Here is a 10,192-nt window from a genome sequence, read left to right on the forward strand (position 1 = left end):
AAAGCCATTCTAACTGGGGTGAGGTGAAACCTCATTGTAGTTTTGATTTGCATTTCCCTGATGACTAGTGATCCTGAGCATTTTTTATATGTTTGTCAGCCATTTGAATTTTCTCTCTTGAAAAATGCCTGTTCAAGTCCTTTGCCCATTTCTTAACTGGATTGTTTGTTTCGTTGTTGTTCAGTTTCTTGAGCTCCTTATAGAATTTGGATATTAATCCTTTATCAGTTGCATAGTTTGCAAATATTTTCTCCCATTCTGTTAGTTGCATCTTCACTTTCTGAGTATTTCCTTTGCACTGCAGAAGCTGCTCAACTTGATGTAACCCCATTTGTCAATTGTGGTTTAGATCACCTGTGCCTCTGGCGTCTTTTTCAAGAAGTCTTCACCTATGCCAGTATCTTGGAGTTTCTCCAATGTTCTCTGGTAATTTGATGGTATTGGGTCATAGATTTAGGTCTTTGATCCATTCTGAATGGATTTTTGTGTAAGGTGTAAGGTAGAGGTCTTATTTCATACTTCTGCACAGGGAGACGGGTTTCCCAGAACCATTTGTTCAAGAGACTGTCTTTGCTCCAGGGATTCTTTTTTTTTTCTTTCTTTTTTTAACTTTTATTTAATGAATATAAATTTCCAAAGTACAGCTTATGGATTACAATGGCTTCCCCCCGATAACGTCCCTCCCACCCGCAACCCTCCCCTTTCCCACTCCCTCTCCCCTTCCATTCACATCAAGATTCATTTTCGTTTCTCTTTATATACAGAATATCAGTTTAGCATACATTAAGTAAAGATTTCAAATGTTTGCTCCCACACAGAAACAAAAAGTGAAAAATACTGTTTGAGTACTAGTTATAGCATTAATTCGCAATGTACAGCACACTAAGAACAAAGATCCTACATGAGGAGTAAGTGCACAGTGACTCCTGTTGTTGACTTAACACATTGACACTCTTGTTTATGGCCTCAGTAATCACCCTAGGCTCTTGTCATGAGCTGCCAAGGCTATGGAAGCCCCCCGAGTTCACTGACTCTGATAATTTTTAGACAAGGCCATGGTCAAAGTGGAAGTTCTCTCCTCCCTTCAGAGAAAGGTACCTCCTTCTTTGATGACCCATTCTTTCCACTGGGATCTCACTCACAGAGATCTTTCATTTAGGTGTTTTTTTTTTTTTTTTTCCAGAGTGTCTTGGCTTTCCATGCCTGAAATACTCTCATGGGCTTTTCAGCTAGATCCACATGCCTTAAGGGCTGATTCTGAGGCCAGAGTGCTGTTTAGGACATCTGCCATTCTATGGGTCTGCTGTGTATCTCACTTCCCATGTTGGATCATTCTCTCCCTTTTTGATTCTGTCAGCTAGTATTTGCAGACACTAGTCTTGTTTCTGTGATCCCTTTGGTTCTTAGTCGTATCATTATGATCATTTGTGAACAGAAATTGGTCACTGGGACTAGTGAGATGGCATTGGTACATGCCACCTCAATGGGATTGATTTGGAATCCCCTGGTATGTTTCTACCTCTACCATTTGAGGTAAGTCAGCTTGAGCATGTCCCGAATTGCATATCTCTTCCCTCTCTTATTCCCACTCTTATATTTAACAGGGATCACTTTTCAGTTAAGTTTCAGCACTTAAGAGGAATTGTGTATTGATTACAGTATTCAACCAAAAGTATTAAGTAGAACAAACAAAAAAAATACTAAGAGGGATAACATATCAAGTTGCTCATCAACAGTCAGGACAAGGGCTGATCAAGTCACCGTTTCTCATAGTGTTCATTTCACTTTAACAGGTTTCCTTTTTGGTGCTCAGTTAGTTGTCACCTATCAAGGAGAACAAGTGGTATTTGTCCCTTTGGGATTGGCTTATTTCACTCAGCATAATGTTTCCCAAATTCCTAACAGGGATCACTTTTCAGTTAAAATTTAAACACCTAAGAATAATTGTGTGTTAATTACAGAGTTCAACCAATGGTACTAGAACAAAAAAAAATATTAAAATGGATAAATTATTACATTGTATATCAACCGTCAGGACAAGAGCTGATCAAGTCACTGTTTCTCATAGTGTCCATTTCATTTCTGGTTTCCGTAGTGTGGTGGTTATCACACTCCAGGGATTCTTTGTAGATCCTTTGTCAAAGATACATTTGTTGTAGATCCTCCCAAACTCCTTCTATGAAACCAGTATCACCTTAATTCCTAAACCAGAATAAGATACAGAGAAATGGACCAATATCTCTGATGAACATAGATGCAAAAACCCTCAACAAAACACTAGCTAGTGGACTCCAACAACACATCTATGTGTGTTACATTTTGTAAGACTATCGATGATATAGATAAAATATATCTTACAAGAATAATACCCAAAATGATGTATGTAAAATAAAAAAAAATTTCTGGTGGTCCATTAGAGAAATATTTTTAAAATGTAGATTGTTTAATGACTGTGTCTGTCATGGTCATAATATGTCCACTGAGCTCTTCATATTTTCTCATTCAGTTCAAACAATCCTCTGAACTGGTTAGACATATAACCAGAGACATAGAAGAAGTAGAAATAAATACATATACAGTAAATGTAAGACAAACCTTCAAGGAAAATTAGCATCTTAACCATGTATCATATGATCTCCATATATTTTGGAAACTGTCAGAGAAAGAAATGAAAATATGTTTGACTTTGAAAATTATTTTTATTCTTACTACTATTTACTTTATGTGGTTACTTTATTACTTTACATGGTTCAGGTAAAATTTCCCATTAAAGGAATCTTCAGAGGTTCACCAAATTCTATTAGATGGTTTCAAGAGCCTTTGACAGTGTAGTGTCATCTTGTTTTTCATTTAACATTTTCCTTGTTCTTCCATGAAGAGTATGACCTGTTTTTCCTGATTGTCTATTTTTTCCTCTAAACCATGTTATTGTATTTATGTGTCTGTGTCATTACACATACTTGTTCTTGCTCCATGAAAGGCCAAGATAATCTCTTACCTAGCAAAATCCCATGCAGACTTTAAGACCAAGTTAATACTTTGTCTCCTCTAAAGACTGCTCCAGAACCAAGCATCGAGTCAGTTACTTTATCTTCCATGTAGTATTAATATTTTAAACCAAATTTTGTGATAGCATAATAAGGTCTCTATATATCCTTATAGTAATTTCTCATATGTCCACTAGATTTAATACATTGAGAGCATGAAGACTAAATCTTTTCGATTCTGCATTCCTAGCTCTTAACCTATTATCAAAAGACACTAAGAATATCAGACGTACAATGAACTTAGACTTCTTCATGTTAACTTCTTCATTAAGTGAATGATGACTATTCAATGATGATAAAAATGAGGTAGAAGGACTAATATGAGTAGTGAGTGCCAAAAGACCTTAAAGGGAATCTGAGTTTAAAACACAACTTTAAAAAAGTCTCAGTAATTGATCTGTATTAATTTCATAATTGGTAGATTAACTTAAAAAATCTGTTCAAATATGGACAAATTTTAAATGCTTAATATTTCCAATAAGATATATAGAAAGTTTCACTTAATGTGAGTTATATTGTTAAAAGAGTTTGCCTTCTTTAGTTTGCTCACTGAGGGATGCTTATTTCGTTACATATGACTTTCCTTTGTGGTTGTGATGAGATATCATGATCCAATTTTCTTCCAATTGTATAGTACAAAGTAGTTTTACTAGGAACTGCTTTTGAAGATTAAAGCATAGAAATAATTTGTTAATGCAATTTTATTTTATATAATACCACACTTCAACAAGCCTAAATTCTTCATGAATATCAACATTTTGTATAGAATTAAATTACTAGTACTACAATGTAAAAATGCCCTGGTTCTCTGTCCAAGAAAGTAAGTAGGTATGCTAACAGTTCATTATGACTGTGAATTGTCAAAATTTCATCAGAAACTGCAAAATTAGTAGTATCAGGTTTAGTAACACACTTCAATGGCATCCATTTTGTATTTTACAAAATTCTGATCCACAATCCTTTTAGCTTTGCTTCAGTATTGTGACCTTGGGATTACTAGCCAGTTTATTTTATATAAGCAGGAAAAACAGGCTTTGGGACCTGACAAAGACCAGGTGGGGCCATGGGGCAGAGGAGTGCAGATTTGGGACCAGATCTGAGGTTCTGTGACCTGTGGTTCAGCAGTGTTTCCTCTCATGAGTAATTCTCTTCTTGTTTCATCTGAGGAATGATTCACAGTAAATTTTGGTGCCAGACATACAACTCTAGAATAAAAGAGAATACACAAGACAGAGAAAGAATTATAAGAAAGTCACAAGTCACTTAGAAAACATTTCTTTGTGTACTGACTCATAAGAAATATGGGGCATCTATGAGGGAACGTTCACTCTTCTAAATACTGGGAATTTCACAATTCAAATATGGATTTCTTCTATCTGGTGAGAAGCTTAGCCAGGATACACAGACAATATAAAAATGACATCAAAACCATAGATTTGATTAACACATATTTGTAATTAATAGAAAAGATAATGCCAAGACATATAATATGGGAAATAGAGAGGTGAAGCCCAAACATGCCTATATTAAAAAAAAAAAAAAAGCCACTGGAGGTCAGACAAGGCCAGGAGAAAAAATATCCCTTGACTTTTAAATAAAACAATACCAAATGTTAAAGTCTCTTTGCCTTGTAATTTGACTTAAACGTTTAATTATGGGTTGAGCATCCTTAATCGGAAAATCCAAAATCTGAAATATTCCAAAATCCAAAAGATTTCTAGGACATCAAAAGACTTCTTTCATGCACAAAACCTTGGGGGCAGGCATTGTGGTTCAGCGGGTTAAGCTGTGAATTAGGACATGTGCTTCTCAGAATGGAGTGCCTAGAATTGAGCCCGCCTCAGGTTCTGATCCATCTTCCTTCTAATTTGAAATCCTGAAGGCAGCAGACAATGGCTCAAGTACTTGGATCCCTGCCACCCTTGTGAGAGACCCAGACGAAGTTCCTGGTTCCTTGTTTGGCCTGGCCCAGCCCTAACTGTTGCAGGCATTTGGGGAATGAACTAGTGGATAGAAGATATTGTTCACTCTCTGTAATAAATAAAAGTAAATAAACTTATTAAATATTATGTAAAATTACTCTAAGACTATGTGTTTAATGTGTATATAAAACATAAATGAATTCCGTGTTTAGATTTGGGTCCTACTCCAAAGACAGCAAATATTTCAAAATCAAAAAAAGTCTGAACTCTGAAATACTTCTTGTCACAAATATTTTGGTTAAGGGATATTCAACCTATAATACAAATGTTACTTTTGTGGCTACATAAAAATGTTCTTCTATGTTGTTTGTGTTTCATGAAATACCCAAGTGAACATTTTCTGAAAATGTTTTAATCTGATCTAAACCAAAGTCTTTTTAAAATCATTGCTCTATGTGGCTAACTAAAAATAATTATAAATAAAATTAGACATTAGCTTCACTTTTATCCAATAAAAGTTGAAACATTTTACTAAAAAAATAGAATAGAAAAATGGAAATATCATGAAAAATATCGGTTTAACAATTTTAAGATAGTTCAATAATTGAAAGGTGTAATAATAATGCACACAAGAAAAATATTTCAAGAATGGTAGAATAAGGACTAACAAAGTCTTCATAAAGGCAATGATGTCACTTGTAATTAATGTCAAACTCAACCTTTTTCAAATCTCTGGAAATTAGCAAAGTCTATCCTCAATCTGAAAAAAAAAAAATTATTCACTATAAATGGCCAAATAAATACAGAAAATTCTGTGGCATTATATCTTATCAGCACCCTCTTTTTGTTTCTGCAGAAGTTTTGACAGGCAACAGCCTCACAATCTTAATATCTTTAGGATCACTGAGGGAAGCAAACTGTTTAGTGCTCCAGAAAAGACCCATTTCCAGGTATTCAACTTGTCAAATAGTTCCTTTGGAAAGCTCTTCTGATAGAACTTCTCATACTAGATATTTATTTATGACAGAGAGACAGAGATAGAGAGAAGTTCCCATCCACTGGCAATTACCCAAATATAAGGAACAGATGAACAGAGGGCGGTCCTAAAGCTGGTATCTGGAAATCCAATTCTGATCTCCAAAGTGGGTAACAGAAACCCAGTCAAAGGCTGGGGAAATTATTGGTTCAAAGAATCAGAGCAAATCTCTCCACTAAATGCTGACCAATAATCCAAGCTTCAAAGACCACACATGACAGAAATTGCAGATTTCACAAAATTCATTCAGAAAAGTTATTCAACAGACTAATATCATCCTATAACAGCAAAAACAGCAAACACTGGACAAAAGAAGAGAGGACATGGTATCAACTACTGCTATATTATATTTTTTTAAATATTCTGTTTTAAACAATAACTGATGCGTGCAAAGACACAGGAAAGTATGGGCTAGAAAAGAGAATGTCAGCCAACCCAGCTGTCCCAAAGGAAACTCAGGCAATAAGTTTTCTAGACAAAGAATTTAAATTAATTAAATTAGGAGTCGGCACTGTGGCACAGTGGATTAACACCCTGGTGTGAAGCGCCGGCATCCCATGTGGGCGCTGGTTCTAGTCCCAGCTGCCCCTCTTCTGATCTAGCTCTCTGCTATGGCCTGGGAAAGCAGTAGAGGATGGCCCAAGCGCTTGGGCCCCTGCACCCATGTGAGAGACCTAGAAGAGGCTCCTGGCTCCTGGCTTCAGATTGGTGCAGCTCCAGCCATTGTGGCCAACTGGGGAGTGAGCCATTGGACGGAAGACCTCTCTTTCTCTTTCTCTTTCTCTTTCTCTGTCTCTCTCTCTGCCTCTCCTCTCTCTGTGTAACTCTGACTTTCAAATAAATAAAAAAAAATAATTAAATTAAATTATTAATGGAGAAGGATGCTGTCAGGGTGAGTGAGAGAGCTGTGGGGGTTCCTGGTGACCTGAGGAAAAATTTGCTGCAGAGCCTAGTCTGAAGGTTGTGTTGACTGGAAACGGTGTCTCTGGAATCCCACACCTACATCTTCCTTAACAGATTTGAAAAGGATTGAATTCGGGCCATGGGGACAACGAAAGTCATCCCATATCTGATCTTTGCCACCACTGTCACCGCAATTGGCTCTTTCCTGTTTGGCTACAATACTTGAGTTATCAATGCTCTTGAGATAATCATAAAGGACTTTCTCAAAGATGTTTTGGAGGAGAAGTTAGAAGACCCTCCCAGTAAGCTGCTGCTCATGAATCTTTGGTCTTTGTGGCCATCTTCTCTGTTAAGGCATGATTGGCTTATTTTCTGTTGGACTCTTCATCAACCACTTTGGCACATGCAATTCAGTGCTTATTATCAACCTGTTGATTGTAATCAATAGCTCCCCCCTTGGGGTTCTGTAAGATAGCAGAGTCAGTGGAAATGCTGATCCTAGGCTGCTTGGTTTTGGTAACTTCTGCAGACTCTGCACAGGTTTTATGCCTATGTATGTTGGAGAGAACTCTCCTGCTTCACTACAAGAGGCCTTCGGTACCTTCAACTAACTGGGCAGCATCATCAGGATCCTGGTGGCTCAGATATTTGGTCTGGAGATCATCTTGGGGTCTGAAGAGCTATGGGCTGTGCTGTTGGGCTTCATTCCAGCCATCCTGCAAAGTGCAGCCTTTCCATTTTGCCCTGAAAGTCCTAGATTCTTGCCCATTAATGGAAAGGAAGAAAATCATGCTAAGCAGATCTTCCAGTAGCTACAGAGTACCCAGGATGTGGCTCAGGACATCCAGGGAATGAAAGGTGAGAGTGCTAGGATGGCACAGAAAAAGTCACTCTGCTAGAGTTCTTCAGGGCACCCAGCTACTAGCAATCCATCTTCATTTCCATCATGCCGCAGCTCTCTCAGCAGCTCTCTGAGATCAATGCTGTGTTCTATTATTCAACAAGAATTTTCAAGAATGCGGATGTTAAGGAACCAATCGATGCCACCCTCAGTGTGAGGGTGGTTATTACTATCTTCACGATAATTTCTGTATTTCTGGTGGAATGAGCAGGAAGGGGGAATCTACATCTGATAGGGCTTGGAGGGATGGGTTTTTGCTCTATCCTTATGGCTATTTCTTTTTATTAAAGGATAAGTGTGATACACTGGGCTTAGACTGTATTGCTGCTATCTTGATCTATGTGGCCTTCTTTGATTTTGGACCAGACACCATTCCCTGGGTTATTGTGGCTGAGCTCTTCAGCCAGGGACAACACCCCGCTGCAATGGTGGTGGCTGGTTGTTCCAACTGGATCGCCTGTTTTTTTTTTGTTTTTTGTTTTTTTGTTTTTTTTTTTGTTTTTTTTTTTGTTTGTTTTTTTTTGGTTGTATGCTCTTATGCTCTTCCCCTCAGCTGCGTACTATTTAGGAGCCAACATTTCGTGATCTTTGCCATCTTCCTCCTCATCTTCTTTAGCTTCACTATCCTTAAATTTCCTGAGATCTGAGGCAAGACTTTAGAGGATATCACTCAGACCTTTGAAGGCTAGGCTATGAAGACCAGTGCATTGGGGAAGGGCCCCATGAGGGAGATGCACAGCATCCAGCCTGTTGAGACGACCACCCAGGTCTAAGTTGGGCCTACTTTCACCTCCCACCCAATATGGAAAAGCAACTTCTTCCTGAATCAGGGAGAGACATCAGGATGAACCAAGGACTGCTTCTGAATGCTAGAGCTTGATTCTTTTTTCATCCCACACACCCCCCAGCACTCAGATGAATCCAATGCTGGGAGAAGTTGGATCTCCAGTGGCTTTTTAAGTGTTTCATTTATTAGAATTCTTTTCTCTATTGGAGAGACCAAAGAAACCTACCTTCATTTCAGGAGGGATTGGCTGCTGGCAAGTGACACCTTGGCCAGCTGTCCCTCCCTTAGGTTCTAATATTGTCTCACCAGGGCATATGGTAGAATAAGAGTAAGGGTGCGGTTTCCTCAACCTCAGACTTGGCAGAAAGCATATGGAGAGGATGATGTGGAGGGCCAAGGTGCGGACTATATGAGAACAACTTCCTCATTTCCATACAACTCTACGCAGCAAAGTAACTTGAGTCTTATTCATCTTCTGATTTTTTGCGTAAATATTTATTTTCTAAGTGCCAAGTGATTTTATCAAAGACTGTGAACATAAGGAAATTCAGGTTGGAGAGAGGCATTTGAAGAGAGGCTGTAAAGTAGAAGAAGACTTGACACTGGAAAAGTCAAGGTGCAATAAGAGGGGAGAATTTCAGTGAGAAATGTAGTTCATTCTTGGAGGGTAGACAATGTGGTGCCAGAGGGTTGTCTGTTACCTCTTAACAATTTTTGTACTGCAAATGTAAAGAAAATGCCTAAGTTTTATTTCTTTGAAAGGTTATGTGCCTGTCTATAAAAGCTACTGATTTCCTTTGGAACTTTTATCCTTAATATTATAGTTTATAATATAGTATAACTTGGAATCTAGGGTTGTTACTAAGAGGAGCATTGTAGTTAATGTTGTTGGATGGGTTCTAATTGGGTGGAGTCTGGAGAAACAAAGGAGAAAACCCCACCCCTCACTGGACCAAATAACTGCTTCCGTTAGTAGTGAACACCCGTGTCTATAACAATCCCACAACTCAGCTGGGAGAGAGCCCTCCAAATGAAAAACCTAAAATAGTCCTTCACAGAGGTACAGTATTTCTTCATCTTGCTCTTTAGGAGATTTTAGGTGTTTGTTTTTATTTTGTTTCAACCTGCAGCTTTAAAGAAATTCAGAGGAGAATGTTCATAGCCAATGTAGAATTTATAACCTCGGATTTGGGAGAGGAATTTACCTGAATGATGATTACCCAAAGTGTGTTATTGCCATGTCATGGCAAGGCTCATTGCATGCTTGTCTGTCTGTTACCATGTCAAGGCACACCTGTCACCATGTACAGTGACACTATGTCAAGTGTCCTTTGGGGTCTTCAGTCCTCATGTAGACCACATTTGAAACAGCATGAGTAAATTGCAGTGTGGCCTGCATGTGAGAATATGAATGTATGTGTACTGTCACTTTGCACTGGGTAAAAGTAGTTTATTGATTATTTGTTTCTTTTATTCCTATAGCCTTCTAATAGTTAGAATACACTAAAAACTCATCCTTATACGTGTGAATAACATTGACTCTGCTGGGGGGAATTTGCATCTAGAACTTATATTTGGCTACCTTTTTTCTGTTGG

The 10,192-nt window shown here is 38.0% G+C and overlaps 1 pseudogene; it reads left to right on the plus strand.

The window, feature by feature from the left end:
- Positions 1-7,047: 7,047 nt before the first annotated feature.
- On the plus strand, positions 7,048-8,582 carry LOC100359258 (solute carrier family 2, facilitated glucose transporter member 3-like; annotated as a pseudogene).
- The last annotated feature ends 1,610 nt before the right edge of the window (positions 8,583-10,192 follow it).

Source organism: Oryctolagus cuniculus, chromosome 1 (genome assembly GCF_051225735.1).
Source record: "Oryctolagus cuniculus isolate XC-2025 breed Fujian yellow rabbit chromosome 1, ASM5122573v1, whole genome shotgun sequence".
In the NCBI taxonomy this organism is placed as follows: domain Eukaryota; kingdom Metazoa; phylum Chordata; class Mammalia; order Lagomorpha; family Leporidae; genus Oryctolagus; species Oryctolagus cuniculus.